The sequence below is a fragment of the Sceloporus undulatus genome, chromosome 1 (genome assembly GCF_019175285.1).
Source record: "Sceloporus undulatus isolate JIND9_A2432 ecotype Alabama chromosome 1, SceUnd_v1.1, whole genome shotgun sequence".
Taxonomy (NCBI): Eukaryota; Metazoa; Chordata; class Lepidosauria; order Squamata; family Phrynosomatidae; genus Sceloporus; species Sceloporus undulatus.
Window position 1 is genome coordinate 258,310,599 of NC_056522.1, and position 22,092 is coordinate 258,332,690.

At 42.3% G+C, this 22,092-nt stretch overlaps 1 protein-coding gene across 8 annotated transcripts in view; it reads right to left on the bottom strand.

The window, feature by feature from the left end:
• The window catches only part of SYT7 (synaptotagmin 7), a 335,723-nt gene that overhangs the window by 300,706 nt on the left and 12,925 nt on the right, over positions 1-22,092 (bottom strand). The window lies entirely within an intron of this gene.

A 22,092-nucleotide genomic window follows, 5' to 3' on the forward strand; every position in this document is an offset into this window, starting at 1 on the left:
GGTTACAACAGATACTCCAATACATTACAATTCAATACAGTAAAATACAGTAAAAACAACCAGATCTTTCCACCCCGACCTTTCTCCAAGGCTTGAACAGCAAGTTTCATCATGTCTCACAGCTGTCTCGCAGTGGATGCGCGATCGGCGTTTGAAGCTCAACATGTCCAAGACGGAGCTTCTTGTCTTTCCTCCTAAGCCCACCCTTCAACACTCCTTTTCTGTTTCTGTGGACATTTCTATTCAACCAGTCCAGCAAGCCCACAGTCTTGGTTTCATCTTTGATTCTTCTCTGTCGTGTATCCCTCAGATCCAGACCACAGCCAAGGCTTGTAGATTCCTTTTGTACAATATTGCTAAAATCCGACCATATCTCTCTGCCTCTACTGCCAAGATCCTGGTCCATGCCCTAGTGTTCTCACAACTTGATTACTGTAACGTCCTCCTGGCTGGCCTTCCTCTTTCTCACCTCCATCCTTTTATCTCTGTCCAGCATTCAGCTGCACACATTATCACATCCGCCCACCGCTCTGACCACATCTCTCCTGTGTTGGCATTCCTTCACTGGCTCCCCCTCCCTTTCCGCATTCAGTACAAGCTCCTGCTGTCGACGTTTAAAGCCCTCCATGGACTGGCCCCTCCTTACTTATCAGACCTTCTTTCTCCTCACCTTCCCACCAGGGCCCTCCGTTCTAGTAGTCAAGGTCTGCTGTCTCAGCCCAGGATTTCCTCTGCCCCATCTCGGATTCGCCCCTTTTCACTTGCTGCCCCTCACTCCTGGAACCTTCTTCCCCCACAAGCAAGAGCCATCACTTCTTTAACCAGCTTCAAAACAGAGTTGAAGACCATCCTGTTCAGAGAAGCGTTCCCAGGCATTGCATAATTGTCACTTGCTATTTGATATTCTTTTGATGCCTGTTTTATCGAACCATTTTCTGTATTGCTATGTACTTTACATGTATTAGCCTACTAGCCCCACCACCTTTCCCTTCTCCTTTTATGTCATGTCTTTTTAGATTGTAAGCCTGAGGGCAGGGAACTGTCTAATTAAAAAGATTGTATGTACAGCGCTGTGTAAATTTACAGCGCTTTATAAATAAAGGTTAATAATAATAATAAATAATAATCATGTCATGAGTTGCCCTGCCCTCGCACAGCAAATGTCAGTGATGTGCATTGTGAGCAAGAAATTCACCATGAAATGGCCACAAGTCCTATAATTTGTTATATTGCTCAATATGGATGGCAGTAAAAAAATAGGAAATGAATGAAAGGGAAACCAGTCTCTGTGGTGAGTGAGCAAAAGATTTAGAGCAACTCAAAATCAGTGCCATAGGCATGGTGTTGCATTTGTTACGTAGGATGATAGAACAATCCAAGCTGGAAATGAAATACTGATCTTCTTCACCTTCAGAAAAATGCTTTGGCTGCTGAACTAATATCTGCTGTTCAAATGGAAACATAATTTTATTGGGCTGGTTAGATCCATTTTGAACTACACATATTGTAGTCCTAAAGTCCTCAGTTATCTATGTTTGAAGCCTGTGTCTTGCACTGAGTGGGGAATGAAGTTTGAAACTTTTTTCTCTGGATCCATGGGGGGAGACCATGTCATGAAATTATTGTAGCATATATCAGTGTTTATCATGTAACTCTTAAGTAGAGATAGGCAACTTTAGATGGTAGAGAGACGAATCTTTCATTGCCCATTCCAAGACCCAATATGGGCAGCACCAGTCTCAGAAAGGAAGTTTTTAAAAATTCACAAAGTCTACTTTGCATGTCCTGGTTTTTCTTTTTTAGGTTTTAGGGATTGGAGTTTCTATGACCTGTAATAACATAAACTTTAGGGGTCCTAGGGAGTGTGTGATTTTTTTTAATGAAAACAATGATCAGGCATGCACCCAAAAGGAAAAAATAGCCTTGATGCTGTGAATATCCTGCACACCTCACAGGATTGTGCTCTGAGTACACTCCTCCTGTAGTTTCCTGCAGTCAGCCCTCATCTTCAGTGAAAGAAGCTCCCTGCTGCCAGGGAGGGTGGTGTTGGGAGCAAGACCATCATGAATAGACCACATTCTTATGGTAAAGAAATGCTTTAGATGCAGAAATTCCTAGGTTTGGCCCAGTTATCTGAGATGTTATATGAAATCCAAGCTCCAGAAAGACTAAGTAGCAGGGATAAATTTGCCAAAACCTGGTGCCTTTATTATGCAAATACAGTATGTTCACACTCCTCCCCATATGGTCCTTCTTCAACCAACTTGAGGTTTTGGAGGAGACTGTCTGGTGGCCATAAAATACCCTTCTTTTTTCCCTTATAGAGGAAGCTCCTTATATTAAGAAGAGCCCTATGTTAAGCAAGATTTACACATATGTGATGATCTGCCATTATGCACTGTATTCTGGTTGTTGTGTTTTATTCAAATTCAACAGCTCTTTTTTATTTTTAAAGAAAGGTTTCTTTCAACAATTTTGGAAAGCCATTGCCAATCAAGAAGTCCAAATAGAACTTGGAGAAGTCCCTGTATGGGTGGAAAGGCGGGATATAAGAAAATCATCATCATCATCATCATCATCATCATCATCATCATCATCAGAATGGCCAAAATGAAGCTTTGAGAATTAATGCGCAGGAACTGGAATTCTAGGAATGCCCCAACCAGCACAACCACCTTTTGAAATCCAACAAAGTAAAGTTATCAAGTTGATTATAACTCAGTATAAGGCAGCTTCTTAGCGATTCCCAAAAGGACTGAAGGATGGTGGCATGGAACAAACATGGCCAAGTTATAAAACTTAATGTCACCCACAATATTATATCAAAGCTTTGTCACATGTATGTGTGTGTGTCTTCCAGTCATCTGTCCATTAGTCAATAGTGACCCCATGAATTTCATAGGGTTTTTAGGCAAGAAATAGGGTTTTTAGGCAAGAGGTGGTTTTGACAGTTCTTTCCTCTGCAATACAGCTTACAGCATCTGGTATTCATTGGCGTCTCCCATCCAAGTACTAACCAAGGAGTTTATCACACGGGAGGAATTTCTCTTAATTTCAAATGAAAAGAAAGTGGGGCCAGAACGCATTCACGTGAATTCACTAGTTCAGCAAATTTATGTGAATTCGAATTCCGTTTGAACTGACTTCCCATTGCCATAAAATAGCTTGCCATTGCCTGAAATTGCATGTGGTAGTCTATCACGCAATAACGTGAAACCCCATGATTGCATTCGGATTGCCATTGGATTATACTTCCAATTTCCCTTGTCTGATAAACTCCCAAGACTGGTTCTGCTTACCTTCTAAGATCAGATGGGATCTGGTGCCTTTAGGGTATTTAGGCAGCATATTCACTAAGTCCCAAGTTACTTTACTGTGTTAAATTGTCATGTAACACAGCCCTCTACTCATTGTTTCTCGTCCTGTTTTCTTCTTTTTCAATCTTGCACAGCCTGCCTTTTGCCTTTGGGTCAGAAACAGTCTATACATACAAAAACCCGTACAAATTTTCGGTTGCAGCACCCTGAAGACCAAAAGACAACTTGAAAATGATGCTTTAGACTGATCTTACTGGGATTTCAAATGGCTACTAAGATTCTGTGTAATACTTGCTTTGTCAGGAGTTTTGGGGGTTTGTTTTTGTTTTCTCTCCAGCATCTAAAACTCACAAGCAGGAAAGACAGAAGCTGCTGCTTCTTATCTTGGCTGTTCTTTCCTTTCTCTCTGCATGTGACTTTGTTTGGTCTTTAAAAAGCTTCAACAACAACAGCTATTACCTCAAAGTGACTCTCTGTTCCTAATAAGGGATTTTTTAACACCCTCTAAAGAACTGTTGATTAACATTAAATGGAAATGGAAAGTGGCAAATTTCTGAACTGATAAAAGAAAATACTTCTTCACACAACATATAATTAGTTTGCAGAACTGATTGCTTCATCACTGGAACCAAAGATTAACAGGATTCAATAAAGAAATTAGATATTCTCTTGGACAAGTCTATCTAGCTGTAACAGTAAATTATTCCCCCCTCCCCAAAAAAATCCCACCATCAGAGTGGAAATATAAACCATGGCTGACTTACATAAAGCAATTATTCTTGGTGACTTCTAACCATGAGGAATTCATCTGGGACGATAATAATAAGGACTTTTTTATTTTTAGTGTTCATAGGTATAAGACTGATCTGGATCCATTACCCCTAGACTTGGTATTTATTCCTTAATGAAATGTTCCCAGGGTTGTTCAGTTTTGTATGTCTGACAGATTGTCCCATGCTAAACACTGAATGAACTTGGTGAAAAACACTATGAAGCAAAGGGAAATTACTTCAGGGAAATTGCCTCATGTGAGTCCCTTTTTCAATAAGGTTTCAGAGAAAACTTTTACCTGGGGACCGATTATCCCATAATTGACTGAAAGATGGTTTCTTGTGTTTTGCTCCAACAGCTTCTTAAGAGTATAACTACCATTTGGGTTGGGCTAAAGAATAACAGGGAGCCTTGCAGTAGCAAACAAGGAGAGGTGGGAAGACATATTGCAGGGTAACAGAGAGAATGGTGGAGTTAAGAGCACATAAACAAAGGGAGATGTGGAATTAGGGGCATGCTGCTGAAAGCATCAAGCGAAAGTGGTTCAGTCTGCCAAAGCTGCTTGGTGTTGCCTGCTTTGTGAAAACAAAAAAACCCATTGTTGCTTTTCTCCCCTTGGGCACACAGCAGTCTCCATTCTCAAGACTATTCTGAGTCTGCTTCCCAGGCCATAAGTGGCTGATTTGCTCTTAAAAAATAACACTTGTAAAGTGAAGGAAATGAAGATGCAAGGCACTAGATAGAGAATCAACAATGGGTTCTACAGACAAATTCCCCCTAGATGCACAGGGTGTCATAACAATAATTCTAATATGTCTACAAGCTCAGTGGAAGAGCTTTTCCAACTCTGTGGTACATACTGATGGCTAAATCTCTTTAACTTGCAGCCAGAATCAGCAGGAAAACATTGTTGCAAGCCAACTGGCTGATTATCTTCTAATACACTGTGTTCATCCTGGATTCTTCTGCCCCAGAATAACTATCACCTCTCATACATAGGTACCTGATAATGATGATGCTCACATTCTGCAGTGCTGCCAATTCCTGCCACTTTTGGCTCTGGCTCCAAATGAATTTGGTTACTCACTGCAGCCTTCAAATGACTTATCCATCAGACCTTCATAAGATAAAAGGATTGTCCACTCTTGGTCTAAAGATATGAATGACAAGGATCTCTCTGCATTCTTTAATAAACACATACTCACATGCACACTTTTTTGCTATTTCCCCCTATCTATATGGAGATATTGGGATGAGCATACTCATACACTGAAATTCTCTGATTTTTTAATGCATTTATTGTCTCCACTCCTGCATGCAGCCAGGATTCTATGACCAGAATCTTGTACGTCCCCTACATATATGTGACTTCTGCATAAGTGGCTGGGTGTTTCCATCTGAGGTACAACAGCAGTTCAAGGTCACAAAAACCAAGTTGTGCTTGTGACACCATGGTGCATGCAGATGTACATTCACATCTCGTGCATATCCATCTTTCCCTGCAGAAACTGGTGGCAGTCCTCATTCAGTTGTGCATTTGTCTGTGCAACATTGTCATTCAACACAAGATTCACACAGCGCAATGAACATGTAACTGTATATGCAGGAATTTATACTTTTGTTGCTAACTGCTTTCAAGTCAGCCTCATCTTATAGTGACTTTATGAATGAGACATATCCAAGACACCCTATCCTTACAGTCCTTTTTAGTTCTTGCAGACTCAGGACTACAGCTTCCTCAATTAAGTCTATCTATCTGTAATGAAGTCCTCCTCTTTTCCTGTTGTCCATTACCTCAACTAGGCATTACTGTGTTTTCTAGGGACTCGTGCCTTATTATGATATATCCAAAGTATGACGGTCTCAATTTAATTGTCTTCCCTTCTAAGGAGAGGCCAGACTTGATTTGCTCTAGGACCCATTTGTTTGTTTTTTTGGCCATTCATGGTATCCATAGAACTCTTCTCCAATACCACATCTCAAATGGGTTAATGTTTTTCCCATCACTTACAGCTCTTACCCCCATACTTAGTGATGGGAAATACAATGTCATTAATTTATACCATGCAACCCCAATGTAGAATCATGACCCAAGTGCCCTTTGATGGCAGAACGTGCCAGGTGAGTCTGGCTCCTGATAGCCACAGCAGACCATTAATCACCTCTGATAAAATTCAAAGATATAGTCATGTTAGTATGTGGAATCAGTACGTAGAGAGATCTTGTTGCACCTTTGAGACTAAGTGAAAGAAAGTAATTGGCAGCACGAGCTTTTGTAGACTTCAGTCTACTTCCTCAGATATATTGATCAGATACATTCAAACTGAAATTATTCTGGATTAGCATATTACTTGCACTAACTTTCTGCCTCCCAGTGCACTATTAGCAGATTCATATTTCTGTGCTGACAATAAAATAAACAGTCAGAGCAGTAGGAGGAGTAAAAGTTGCATTCCATTTTTAGAGATGTACGACTGCTGCCACACTACATAATTACTGCAGTTTGACATCATTTTAACAGGCATTTCTTCATTCTATGGAATCCTGGGATTTGTAGTTTGTTGTGGCATCAGAGCTCTCTGACAGAGAAGACTACATGACAGTTGATGCAATGTCAAACTGCATCACTTCTGCAGTGTAGATACAGCCTGAGTTTCAGTCAAACCACTGGCACAATGAACTATAGGTGAGTGATTTGGTCTCAGTCTGCATTGATGAGAAAAAAAATTCTAGAGAAGAAGCCTGGCTCTCTGACAACGGTACACCTGAGTGAATACTCACAATCGTCAACAAAAATTCACTTCCCCACTCAGTTCATTAACATGTAGAAGAATGGCAAAAGTCCAACATGACTGTGAGTATGGCAAGATGATTAATGTGTGGTAATAGGAATCCAATCTACCGGTATACTAAATTATCAGTCACCTTCCATTCTACACACACACACACACACGTGCGTTGTAAGTAGAATAAGTGTAACTATGCAGACTGTTAATGCTGCATGCTCAACTTGCTCATGTTTCATAATAGATGTTTCGAGTTTGACACAGTGTTGATGGAATATTTACATGCATTCAAAGACTTACTGAATGTAAATGTTTACCTGAACGCAAGAGATGAGAGTAAACACCACACCTAGGTTTGGCAGATGCCACACAACTCCACACTGGCATTGCAAAGAAGGTAAAAGCTTTTCTACATACAGTATACTATTCATCTGCTCCACATGGAGCCAGTTTAGGTACCCTTAGTAAGTAACCGCACTGCATAATTCCAAGATCTTTTGTGATGCCATAGAAATTTTTTTTGCTACTTAAGGTACCAGTTCAAATATAAATTTACGTTCTTGCCTTCTGAAGTTACATTCGAGAGCTTAAAGACCAGCTCTTGCATACAATCCAACTTGAAAAAATGGGTGTAATTTTAAGAATTTTTGATGAAGCTCCTTTTTATACCTCATCTTAAATGTAAGAATGGTTTGAACATGAGCCAAACAATCCCTCGTTTGGTCTCAAATGTACAAATGGAATTATGTCCCCTCCTTTCCCTGAATGGTGCTAATGGATGATGTACAACTTGTTGATCCAAGATTTGTACCTCTCAGATTGCAAACTCCGTCTTTGAGTCAGCCCCTAAAAATTCTGACACCTCAACCAACTGCTTGGGCTGCATATACTATCCACTAGTTTTGGCCTCCACACAAAACTTTCCCCATGTGATGGCAAATAGTTTAAATGTATGTTGGGATTTTTTGCCTTCAAGTTATTAGTGACTTATGGTGACCCTGATGCAAAATTATCACAGGGTTTTCTTGGCAAGTTTTTTCAGAGGGAGTTTGCCATTGCCATCCTCTGAAACTGAGAGACCATGCATGCCCAAGGTCACCCAGTAGGTTTGCATGGCTGAGCAGGGATATGAATCCTGGTTTCCTGAGTCATAGATGCAGAATAGACTGCCCAAAAGGGGCGGACTCCTGGTGCCTGTTTTTCCACCGGAGGGAAGCTACAGCTGCCAAACCACAAGGCTTCCCGCTGGTGGAAAAAGAACCCGCAGAAAGCGGGTTCTTCTAAAGCCGCCATGGCAGTGTAACTAGTTATGTAAGTGCTGCGCTGCACCATGTGGATGCTGTGTGGTGCTTACATAACAATGGCGGCTCCTATGTATATAGGACGCTTCCATTGTTATGCCTTCATCACGTGCTAGGGTTGCGGGGCATGTGGGCGCTCCACCCCCAGACAACCCTAGCACATGACAAGGGCATCGCAAAGTGCCCATATGTACCGGACCAAAGTTCAGTGCACAAACCACTACACCATGATGGCTCTCTATTGGTTTAAATAATAAATCTTAATATTATAACACTAATTAATTCTTGACTTTCCTGTTTGTTGAATCATATCCTTAGCCCTCTCTTCCATTCAACAGTGCCATCTTTTCTCTCTATCTTTCATTACCTGCAAAGTTCCACTTATTTTATCAGAGAGGTGTCAAGGTTTAAATCTGGTTGCAACATCTACTGTGCTCAAATAATGTCAAAATTGAAACCCAATTCAGGTGTGTGTGTGTGTGTAACTTGGGGCTATTGTTGTGTTTCTAATCTTTGTATTCCAGCTCAACTGGATAGTACTTCCAACACATCACACTGCTTTTACCTGGCATGAGTCTATAAATTACTACATGGAAAGGAACACTGCACATTATGGTGACAACATGACAGATGTGGCTTCAAGCAGCCATATGTTATGTATAAGGAACAGATTATACAGGCTTTCAACCTGGTTCTATGCATGTCTCTGCAGTGAGTCCCACTAAGTTCAAATAAAACCTATTCAAATGGAAAAAAATCATTACCTTAGACACAGAGAACTCTTAAACGCCAGAATAGCTATATAAATGTTACATCCATTCTGTGGTAACTTTCACACTGATGATCCACATGGAATCCACTCTTATGGGTAATGTTTATGTTTGGTTTCTCAGCCCACATGAACCTATCAAGAGACTTTTTTTATCTTGCCCAATATACATAACATTGGCGAAGCAGCCAAATACTCACTGTTCATACTCAAGGCACAACTTATTAGAAAAGACAATAATACTAGGAAAGGTAAAGGGTAGTAGAAAAAGAGGAAGACCACATGCCAGATGACTACATTCACTTAGGGAAGTCACAGGCCTGAATCTACAAGATTTAACAGAGGATTTAACTGGGGGACAGGGAGTCTTGGAGATATCTTACCCACAGGACTCAAGAGCAGTTAACAGGTCAACTCAAGGGCAATTAATAACAACATTTCATATTCATATCCTGCCTTTGTTTCAAGAAAAGGTGAGGCATAAAAGTAAATTAATCCAGCAACAAAACTTTGTTTCTAAATCTCTTGGTTTCTCAGCACTCTGGACCTATCTATCAAGGGTAGACTACTGTAGCTGTTTTTGGCCTACACAACTCCTATCAATCCAAGCCAACACAACCAATGCGTGAGATTCCAAAAACATCTGGAGGTCAACAGTGGTTCAGCCTTGCTCCATATCATCTTCCTAATTCTCCATATGAATATCACACTGGGCTCGCCTTCTTTTCCACCCTAGATTTCACCAACAGGCTCTCTCCCTGGCTGGGTGTGGGCTGTGTTGTGTCAAAGCAGGACAAGCAATCCACAGTCATAGAAGTAGTAGTAGCAGCAGCAGAAGCAGCAGGTGGGGAGCTTGATTCATGAGTCTCCACCATTACTGCTTCCTGATGTGTTCATTCCCATGAGGGAGGAATGTTTGGTGCTATCATGGGGTGAGTTCTGTGTAAAACCAGTGAGCCATGAGGAGAGAACTGTTCTTCTGAATGTGGTTCCTCCAGCTTTGCTCAGTCAGGCTCTCATTAAACATTTAACACAGCTCCCTAGCCCTCTGTATGTTTCACAGTGGGAGGGCAGGCAGAGGGGAGAATCGAAGCCAAGCCTTCTCAGCTGCTTCCTATACTAGTGGCAGTGGCATCATCAGGCCCTTTGAGGCTTTGTTTTTGAGTGAAATCCCTTGCCCTTCTGCAACAGCAGCCCTCTGAACAATTTCTGTGTTTGAAGATGTGAGATAGAAAGTGTCACAGAGTGCCAGCTGCTTTGGACCAGCTCTCACACCTCAGCAGCATTCGAAATCACTTTCCCACTCTGCCTCCAAGGGCTTCAATTATTTATATGCATTTATGGCAATAGGAGGGGGCGTGAGGAACCAGAAGGAGAAGAAGACAAGGAATCAGAAAGCAAGATGCCTCCTGGTTCCTGTGTAAGGAAAGCCAAACATTAGAGAGGATTTATAACTGGAACCAGGCCTCAGTTTCCAAACCTGCTTTGAATGCCAGGACCATCCTTGGAACATGGACACCATTAAAAGCAATTCTAACTGTATGCCAAATGCGCGCACACACACACACATCCCATCCTTCAGCAGCTAGAGCCAACACCTATACATCTGGGATTAGAAAGCAAGGCTTCTAAGTAAAGGGTTTGGCTTTCAGACAGGACTTGAAGTCTAACATTGCTCTTTTTAGAAATTAACTATTGCTGGCGGTGGAGGTGGAGACATTGCAGGGAACTGGAATGAGGAGATGCTCTTTTTGTCTCTGCTGCTTCAGCTCATCATAGTTGACATCACTATATGGAGTGGCAGGATACATTTTGGAAAACCTACTTTTTCTCTCTGAGAATCCCAGCATAATCTATAGTCCAAAAAATAACTTTTCCAAGCTTTGTAAGAGATAAAAGAGGGAAAGAAATGGGATACAATTGGGAATAGCAAGTAGAGAGGCACAGAAGTAGGAAACAAAGTTGGCACTTAATCTTCCTTTCTGTCTTGCTTGTGTTCCTTTACCATGGCACGTTACAGACTGCCTGAAAGCGGCGGTCTGCTGCCACCTCCATTTCCGCCGCCAGGAAGCTGCAGCCTCCAAATGGGGAGGCTTCCCGGCGGCGGAAAAAGAAGCCGCAAAAAGCGGCTTCTTTTCATGCCGCGCTTGCGACGCACAAGTGCGCAAATGGCACACTCATGACGTTGCAAGGCAAGGGCGACGTGCGGACGCTAAGTGTCCAGCACGTAAAAATGGCGGTGCCCGTGTGTATAGGGTGCTTACGCCCTTGTCACGTGCCAGGGGTGAGGCCGGTATGGACGCTAGGTCCTCAGCCAACCCCTATCACGTGACGGGGGTGGCGCAAAGGCCCGTGCGGAATGGGGCCCTATCTCCCATTTTAATGCTAAGCATCTTTAACCATCAATATGATTGGATTCAGACCAAAGAGTGACTGATGCTATGGGATTTTTTTTCACAGATTATCTAGCAAACTCTGCACTACACTTGACATGCATGGACTGAATTGTCACTGTTCAGACACACGCATAGACAGTCATTTTACTTTGCATGTAATAATGCTGTATGCAAAGGTATTTTGCAGCACCTTTGAGACTAACTATGCAAAAGACATTGCATCAACAACAGCTTTCATAGACTTATTCTACTTCCATGCAGCTGAGATGCTGCAGCTATAAAATCCCCTTGCACACAGTGTGCACACTGATATTCCAGATTAACAAGGCTATGTCTCTGAATTCTATCCCCAATTTAATAATGTAGTCTCATGTCCAGTTGCTCCACACAACTGATGCCCTACTCCAGTACCCAAACCCTAATGATACAAGACTGACTTCATGGCCTAAAGCTCAGCTCTGAATACGTTTCTGCTCTGCTTAAAATGTATCCTGCCACCCCATCCCAGCTCCAAGAAAGAGTCATGGACTCATTCAGAATTCCTTAAAACTGGGTTCATTTTACTTAGATAATGCTCAACATTAGAAAGGCATTTAACCTCCTCAGTTGTGGTGTGATGGCTTTATGTTAAATAGCATGCCTAACAGATACCCTGATGCCATAACATTGAGGGAGATGGGGTTGTTAACCTCATTCTTCAGCTTCTGAACCAGTAGAGTATTAGACATCAAATCCAATCATTTTAGCACTTCCTGCTCAGCTACTGTGAGTGGATTTTATATGCTTATAATAGCTCTGACTTACTGAGCATAGAGGAGTAGGGTTTTTTTGGTGGGCGGGGGGTTGGAAGCTATGGGGATCACTCTCTGTTGAAAAGGAGTCTGAAGCAACTGAGGACATGAATTTCCAGATCAAGGACACGTACAGCAAGAAAAGGGGTATGCTCACTGTCTGGATACTCCCAAATGGATCCCCTATCCATATGTGCTCAGGATTTTGATTTGTGCATGCTTCTTTGTTTATTTTAGGTTTGTAGTTTGCTACAGTTGGAAAGGTTCTGTTTAATTACTGATGGACAAAGGATAAAACCACGAGGTTAGGAAAAATGCTGGTGCCTTCTGAAACGTGGAGAAAATTATGTGGCTATGTGGTGAAAGGTAGAGTTTTGATCTGAAAACATAGCTAATGCAGCCCATTTGTCCTTTCCTGTTGGCTATTATTGCATGGTTATAGAAATGATCTTGGAGCAGTTGTTCTGAATGATTTAAATGGCATTTGTCTTCTCCAAAGCAAAAGGTCTGCAGCTTGTGGGGCATTCTTGGATTTGTTTTTGTGAAGACATATGTGACTATTTCACAAGTGACTAAGCTTAGATCTGAGTTCTCCAGAAAATGGTGCAGTAGGTAAACCAAACAAAGTTAGTGAAAGACACTGCTGACCAACCCTGTTCTTGGCCATACAGGTGACAGTACTGATCAGCAGAGTTTTTGCGAAACGTCAGGAATAAACTCTTCCAGAACATGAGCACATAGCCCAAAAAACCCACAAAAACTTTGTTGAGTTTGCCAGCTGCACCATTTCTGGAGAAATCAGATCTCGATTCAGTCACTTGTGGAGTACTCACATGTATCTTAACTAATGTATAATACTCCATATGAGGCTCCCCTTGAAGACAGTCTCAGAATTTCAACTAGTTTGGAATGCTGTTCTCAGATTTTTGTTTGTATCCAGAAGGATAAATTCAGGACACGGGCTTTGATATTTAAAATCTCACATATGAACTTGACTTAGCTATGAATATGGTTTCCAAAGCCCTCTTAATTGTGCCTTTGCCAATGGAAGTCCAGTTGGTGAGGAGGGAAAAGATGGCATTTTAAGCTGGGATAAGAACACAGTGTAAGAAAATCACTGCTGAATCAGATCAAAGATGTACCTAGTCCAAACTTCTGTTCATATAGTAAACAACCTAAGGGAAGCCCACAAGAAGACCTGCACTAAACAGAATCCTTCAATACATTCTCTCGAAGAACTGATACACAGAGGTGCACTGCTTAAGATGGAAGGACTGACTGCACAGTCACCCTGACTAGTAGCCACTGATGATCTTAACTTCAATGAATGTATTTAATTCCCATTGAAAGTCATGTTAACAGTCATCAAGATCTTGTGGCAGAGAAATCCAGAGTGTGGCGTGTGAAGAAGTACATTCCTTGATCTGTACAAAATTATGGGGAGGCTCATCCATCATCCAGCTCCTTCCATCCATGTTCTTAAGAGCATTTTATTTTGAGAGTACTTTTATGCTTGGAATGTACAACAATGAGTGTGTTGGGGTATGGACCATGGGAATCTAACTATTAATCAGGGATTATTTCTCTAGCTCCTTAGAGAAAAATTAAGCCTCAGAGTATGCTGTTGCCAGCTTCAAAATGACCTGAATAGACTAGAAAGCTGGGCCAAAGCTAACAAAATGAAATTCAATATGGAGAAATGTAAGGTACTGCACTTAGAGTGGAAAAACGAAATGCACAGATATAGGATGGGGGACACCTGGCTGAATGAGACTACATGTGAAAGGGATCTGGGAGTCCAAGTAGACCACAAGTTGAACATGAGTCAACAGTGGGATGGAGCAGCTAAAAAGACCAATGCAATTTTAGGCTGCATCAATAAAAATATAGTGCCTAGATCAAGAGAAGTAATAGTGCCATTGTATTCTGCTCTGGTCAGGCCCCACCTGGAATATTGTGTCCAGTTCTGGGCACCACAATTTAAAAAGGATGTTGAGAAACTGGAGCGTGTCCAAAGGAGGGTGACTAAAATGGTGAAGGGTCTGGAAACCATGTCCTATGAGGATCGACTTAGGGAGCTGGGGATGTTTAGCCTGGAGAAAAGAAGGTTAAGAGGTTATATGATAACCCTGTTTAAATACTTGAAGGGATGTCATATTGAGAAGGGAGCAAGCTTGTTTTCTGCTGCTCCAGAGAACAGGACCTGGAGCAATGGATGCAAACTGCAGGAAAAGAGAATCCACCTCAACATTAGGAGGAACTTCCTGACAGTAAGAGCTGTTCGATAGTGGAACACATTCCCTCGGAGTGTAGTGGAGTCTTCTTCCTGAGAGGTCTTTAAACAGAGGCTGGATGGCCATCTGTTGGGGATGTTTTGACTGAGAGTTCCTGCATGGCAGGGGAGTTGGACTGGATGGCCCTTGTGGTCTCTTCCAACTCTATGATTCTATGATTCAGATATGACACCAAGTGAACTGCAAATCAAAGGTTTGTGGAAGGAATGGCATATTTATCTATAGCAAACTACAAACTAAAGGTTTGTAAAATAACTTAGAATTTTTTCCTCCTACATACAGTGGATTCTTGGTATCCTCTATGGTTTGGTTTCAGGACCCTCCATGGATACCAAAGTCTATAGATGCTCAAAGTCCCAGTATACACAACGATGCAGTAAAATGGTGTGAGCCAATGTGGCATGGTAATTTGAGTTAGACTCAGGGTTTGATTCCCAGCTCAGCCATGAATCCACCGGATAACCATGGACAACTCACATGATTTCAGCCTCAGAGGAAGGCAATGGCAAACCTCCTCTCAACAAATCTTGCCAGGAAAATTCCATGACAAGTTCAGCTTAGGGTCACCATAAGTCAGAAATGACTTGAAGGCACACAACAAGAACAACAACAACAACAACAACAAGAAGTAAAATGATGTCCCTTATATAAAATGGCCAAATCCAAGTTTGCTTTTTGGATTTCATTAGTTCAAACTGTGATTGGTTGAATCCATGGGTGCAGAATCTGTGGACACAGAGGGCTGAGTATATTTTGATATTTTTATTGTTACAGTTGATTTTAATTGTTATAGTTTATATTTCAATTTTGCAAACCATCTTCAGTGTGCTTATCATAGAAAGGTGGGGTGTAAATACTGAATCAATGTATAATAATAATAATAATAAAATCTTTATTTATATCCCGCCCTTCCAGAAAGATCAGGGCGGCTTACAATATGCAACAAGTGCAACAAATACAGGTTAAAAACATAAGACATCCACAATACACAATCTAAAAACAATAACAAAGGCCCCGTTAGCCCATCCTCATGGCCACGGAAGAGGAGGGAGGCCCACAGGATATTTAATCGAGGAATGCCTGCTTGAATAGGAAGGTTTTGAGATCCTTCCTAAATTGGGCCAGGGTGGTGGATGAGCGGAGCTCAGTGGGCAGCGTGTTCCAAAGGGCTGGGGCAGCTGTGGAGAAGGCCTTTCTAGAGGTAGAAGCTAACCTAGCCCCAGGCACCTTCAGCAGTTGCTGCCCAGATGTTCTGAGGGTGCGAGGCGGATTGTACGGGGAGAGGCGGTCCTTTAGGAATCCTGGACCCAAGCCATTTAGGGCTTTATAGGTAATAACCAACGCCTTATATTGAGCTCGGAAGCGAATGGGCAGCCAGTGGAGATCTTTAAGCACAGGTGTTATGTGGCTGGTCCTGGACGCACCAGTGACCAGCCGGGCTGCCATATTTTGCACCATTTGCAGCTTCCGAGTTTGGTATAAGGGTTGCCCCATGTAGAGTACATTGCAGAAGTCCAATCTCGAAGTTACCAGAGCATGTACAACAGTTTCTAGGTCCCTCCGGTCCAGGTATGGGCGCAGCTGGCGAATCAGCCGAAGCTGGTAACAGGTGCTCTTGACCGTCGCATTCACCTGAGCAGTCAGGTGGAGCGACGAGTCAAGAAGCACCCCCAGACTGCGCACAGAGTCCTTCACGGGGAGCGTGACCCCGTTCAGGACAGGTGGAACCACCGCCATTCCTGGACCGGGGGAACCTATCACTAGTACCTCCGTTTTCTCTGGATTCAGTTTGAGTCAGTTTTTCCTCATCCAGCCCATTACTGACTCCAGACAGGCCACGAGAGGAGAGACGCCATCCCCAGTCACTGCATCAGTCGGAGACATAGAGAAAATGATTTGGGTGTCATCAGCGTACTGATAACCCCGCGCCCCATGTCTCCGGATGATCTCTCCCAGCGGTTTCATGTAAATGTTAAATAGCATGGGGGACAGAATGGCTCCTTGAGGGACCCCAGTTTTAAGGGCCCGCTCGCTGGAGCACACGTCCCCCAGCTGCACCATCTGGGACCTCCCAGAGAGGTAGGAACGGAACCACTGGAGCACAGTGCCTCCAATTCCCACCTCAGCCAGGCGCCCCAGAAGGATACCATGGTCTATGGTATCGAAAGCCGCTGAGATGTCCAAGAGCACCAACAGGGACACGCTTCCCCTGTCGATGCCCAGACGGAGATCATCGACCAAGGCGACCATGGCCGTCTCAACCCCGTGACCCGCCCGGAAGCCAGTTTGAAATGGGTCCAGATAATCCGTTTCATCCAAGACCGTCTGAAGCTGGATCGCAACCGCCCTCTCGATCACCTTCCCCAAGAATGGAAGCAGCGAAACAGGCCGATAATTATTATGTACCAGGGGGTCGAGGGAGGGCTTCTTTAGGATCGGTTTTACAATGGCTGAATCTCACATACAGATGTGTTCCTTGCTTCACACAATAGCCCAGATGGTACCCTAGTGCTACCTGCCCTCTTTCAGCTTGCTCATCTTGCAGCATATATGCATACCATGCTAACATAATGCCAAAAACAAATCTAGGATCTGCTGCAGCTCCCCTTGAACTAGTATGCTCTCTTTGCTAGGGCTGATGGGAATTTGGTCCAAAATATCTGGAGAATGACATGCTGAGAGAAGGCTGCTCTATGCTGCTCAGTCATGATGCATCAAAAACAGTTTCAAAGTAATTGCCAATGCCTCATGACTCTGCTTCTCACCTAGGTGGTAGCATCTAAATTGTAGGTGTCCGAGCAACCAGGTAATTGGGATTTTTTTTCCAGGCCTCTTCTTTACAATGTATGCATATAATTTCCATCTGCTTAATCTTGAATTTAAGAAGGCAGGGAAGACAGTTATGCATTCTCTCTTATGTGCTCTAAGGAAAAAGTTCAGGGCTTCCTAGCAATTCCCCTCTGATCTTCTGGTTCTGATGTCCACTTCCAAATCCAAACAGTGGTTTCCATGCTCTGCAAACTAGTGATTGTTCCAACTGGTTTATGGAAAATATAGCAAGAGCCACTAACATATTTTCTAACTGTACTTCTGGCTCAAGGTCCCTGGTGACATGGAAAAAACACTTCATCTATACTCCTTCACTTCTTCATTAAATTCCACCAGCTTTAAAATGAGATTTACATGCTGGTAACTGGGAGGATAACTGCAGCTAATCTAGGGTAATCATTTTTTATTTCCACACTTGGATTGAAATAATTCCCTGGGAACTAAAGCAGTTTTATTTTTACACAACTAGTCTAGTCACTAGACTCTAGTGGAATGAAATTTCTGGTAATTAAGCTACTATTATGTATATAAATATTCATTACTATTGGTATAGTGAGGACCTTAAGCTTTTAAAAACTTTTCCATTGCAATATAATCCTTACAATCATCACTGTTATCATCATGGCATTGCTTGGCCATGTAAATATTGCCAATTTGAAGTAATAAAACTAAGGATATTCCAACAGGGATATAACCAGTGTCAAAAAATAAAATGAATAATGAAGTGGGTACAACGGTGCCTTCAACACCATGAACATTCCCCATGTCTATTCCATCATCTCTTCAGACTCTTACAGTAGCTTTGCTTTTATCTGCTTCTCTGCAATTGGCCACTTTCTGCTCAGACTTGATTAACTTAACACAAGGTCACCTCTCCCCTCCTGTCTCACATCCTCCTTATTCTGTATCATCAATGGCAATCTCACCTGCAGACCTAAACAAGCTGATCACAGATAGGACTCTCAGGAAGGCACAGAGAGGAAGGAAAAAAGAAGCGACTAAAGCAGAATGAAGAAGAAGAAGAAGAAGAGATGGGAAGGAGGGCTGCTCAAATGCCACCCTGATATTTGATGGCATAAGGGCAGGCAGCCCACCCATCATTTTAGAAAAAATCAAATCAGCAAGGGACAGAGTAGCTCATCTAGCAGGATATATAAAGAGGCAGAACAGGGAAACCCAGGCTGAGATCTTCACCAGTGATCAATTTCAGTGGCTGACCTTGGCCCCGTTGTTGTCACATCTCCCCATTTTGAGCTTCTCCCCATTTTATTCTCAAATTAAGTTAATTTGAGAATAAAATGGGAAGACGTGCATCCAGCCATCTTTGAGAAAGGCTGGGGCACAGACAACATAAATACCCCCAAATGTTACCTCTGCTGTGCCTAGCTGCCTACAGCCATGCAGCAAAAAAGACTGATACAAGTCTGTCCCAACTCCCAAGCATCTGCCCGCAGAATGTTTATCTCCTAGGCTAGTGTGGCTCTGACTCTTGTCATCCCAACTGCAAAGTCTTGGGACCAAAAGGGCTTCTCAGATCCTGACAGTGAAGGAGGAAAAACATTTTTAAAAGGAAATCCTCCATCCTTCAAAGTTACAAAAAGAATATGCCTGCAGCATGTGCCATGGACATAAACTAAGAAAATGAAAGAATGTCATTTATATATAACTTCTTAAAAATGTGACTTAAATCTAAATCTCATGGTTTGAAGGGTTCTGACTCATGCTTTTTTCAAGTTGGCAGATCTGGGGCTGAGGAGAAAGGCACTGCAGCTTAGGTTAAAACTGTGACAAAGATAAGGACACAAAAAGGAGAGGTTGTGTGTTGTTGGTCTGATTCCTATAGGGCTTCCTGAGTCCGCAAGGCGGTATTCTGCTGAACCTAACCCAGAGATAATGGCTAATTGTTTCTATTTCACCTTTAAAAGTTTACAAGGTATTTCAGCTTATTTAAACATGTAACATGTTTGGCCTATGGGAAACACCTCATATGTTCATGAAGACTTGCAAGAAAATCCTATCTACTGTAATATATCACGGGCCATGTGAATGTTATCGTCTCACTAGTAGATATAAAAGTTAAAAAAATCAGAATGCATTAGCTGGCTGATTTATTTGCTCATGCCGGAGAAAATACTACTCTTCATAAAGCAGCAACAATCAACTGGCAGCCTATAGTGTCTTTTCAGCTATGATTACACCTTAACATTTCCAGCCTTTTTCTAACCACCTAACATGACAAGCACCTCTCCTCAAGCGAAAGGTTAACTTACCTTACAGCCAACTTCAAGCTTGGGCTTCCATTTCCCAGTGGGGAGAGGGAAGCGAAGTCAGAAGGGGACAGTAAGACTCTCCTGAACCAAATTGTTTTGATACAATGATGGTCATATGGAGGAGGGTGAATGGGTGTAGGTGGGACGCAAACAGCAGCATGCTCTTCAGGTCGCAAGAGATTATATCTGTATGTAGTGGTTCCAGCCAATGTAACTCATGCAACTACATCTGGTTTTTCTCCTATTTCCACACCTAGCAATCTAGTCTCTGTGCTATTATGAACTGCAGCAACACATTGGTTCATTTGCTGGTCTGAAAAGTTATTATTATTCATGATTCCCATAATATTTTCCAAGTATGACACCAACAGATCATAGTAGGTATAGGGCTGCAGTTGGACCAGAAACATCAGGTTTCAAGCCCCTTCTATGACATAGAACCTCAATATATTACCTCACATTAGCTGCTTTCTTTCATCCTATCTGTCCTCAGAAGGTTGATGTGATGATAAATTGAGGAAGCCACATATACTACCCTGAACTCCTTGGAAAAACAATTGATAGAGTAAAATGGGGCAGGAGAGGCATAGCATATGGGAGATTATGGCATTCCAGCTTTGATGTAGTCAAGTCAACTGCTTTCAGTGACAAAAGAGCAAACATGAAAAATCTCGTATTTGATTCAAATGAGTTGTACCTGATTTTGAGCTTTCCCACTATGTAAAGTTACTCCTGGAATATAGCAAAAAAGGAAAATGGAGGAACCAGAGGATCTCAGATGCAGGATCTCAGATGCAGTACTTATCCAGTCCTGGTGAAGCATGTTATCTCTAAAGGTTGCTTTGCACATTGTGGTAGACATGGGTTTGTGGGGAAATGTAACCTATACCCAGTTGTGTGTGTGAAGTGGATTCACAACCAGTTGTGGGAGCCAGACACAATTACAGCTTGTGTCTTCTGTGAACAGAAGCCTTTAAAAACACACACACACACAACTATCTCATACATTAATGGGAAGAAGCAGAGGCACACTTGGACTAGGATCTCAAGAAGACTAAAGCCTGTTCCATGCATAAAAAATGGCTTTGTATTTCAAGATGTGGTTGTACGTGTGTGTGTTAACCCTCTATGTAACACAGAGATGCCTGATTTTGATCCAGAGGGACATTCAAAAGTAATTTCAGATATACAGCTGCACACTAACGTTTGAATCGTTGAAGCCAGTGTATTTTTGAATAGAATAGAATATTTCCTATTACCATGTACGGCTGTGAAACCTGGACAGTGAAGAAAGCTGATAGGAAGAAAATTAATTCATCTGAGATGTGGTGCTGGAGAAGAGTGTTGAGGATACCATGGACAGCTAAAAAGATAAGCCAGAATTCTTGCTGGAAGCCAAGATGACTAAATTGAGGCTGTCATACTGTGGCCACACCATGAGAAGGTACAACTCATTAGAAATGAAATGATGCTGGGGAAGGTGGAGGGAAGTAGAAAGAGAGGAAAATCATATGCCATATGGATAGACTCAGTCAGGGAGACCATGAGTCTGAGCCTGCAGGACTTGAGCAGGGAGGTAGGAGGGCTTGGAGATGCCCCATTCACAGGGTCACCATGAGTTGAGATCGACTTGAAAACAGCTAACACCACATTGTGATATTCAAAAAGCCCAGAATCCACTGAGCACTCTCAGATCCTTTCAGCATGCTCAAAGTAGCTCTTCAAAACCCAGGCTGTATTTTAAACATGGATTCCCTTTTAATATAACACATCAAATAGCAGTCTTCTGGTGATATTCTGCTCCACATGTACACTAAAAATGTCAGTACAGTATTTGGGGGTTTGCACACATTCCATACACACACAGATCCCACACACACAGAGGACTTGTATGTGTGATTTGGATTCTCGGTGCAGCCATAAAAGTACAGGAACCACAGATCCAATACATATACAACTGCACACACTAAAGGGGCTGTTCCCCAATCATAAGCAAAGGCTGGAAAAAGACATGAGACTGAGGCGGCATGCAGGTCAGGGAATGTGGCCAGCTAGCACAATCCCAAAGGCATGCAGGATAAGTGAAATGGCCAAGGTTTGATGATGCATTTGATTTTGAAGCATGCTGTGCTTTAATATGTGGGTAGAAAAATGAAAAACCACTTGCTAATATGAAGCATGGCCTGAACCTAAAGCTTAGCTTTCACTCCATGTAGCAGTATCTTCTCATCAGAGCTGAGAAACTTCAGCCTGTCTCACAGCAGAACCTTTAACACCCAGGTAAGATATAGTGCATGCAGTCACCAGTAGTACTGATCATAGGTATAGGTAGAATCACAATGTAGTAATTGCCAGAGAAGAACCACTAAAATCAATGGGGCCTCAGCAATCGCAACGTATGTCCTATCTTCAGTGGAGCCACTTTAAGTAGGATCTAATTGATTATTGTTCTTGTTAGTTTCACAGTCTCCCAGGTGTTATTGACTGGGGTTTTGAACCATCAGTGATGTGGATTCTTTCTTCTTCTTCTTCTTCTTCTTCTTCTTCTTCTTCTTCTTCTTCTTCTTC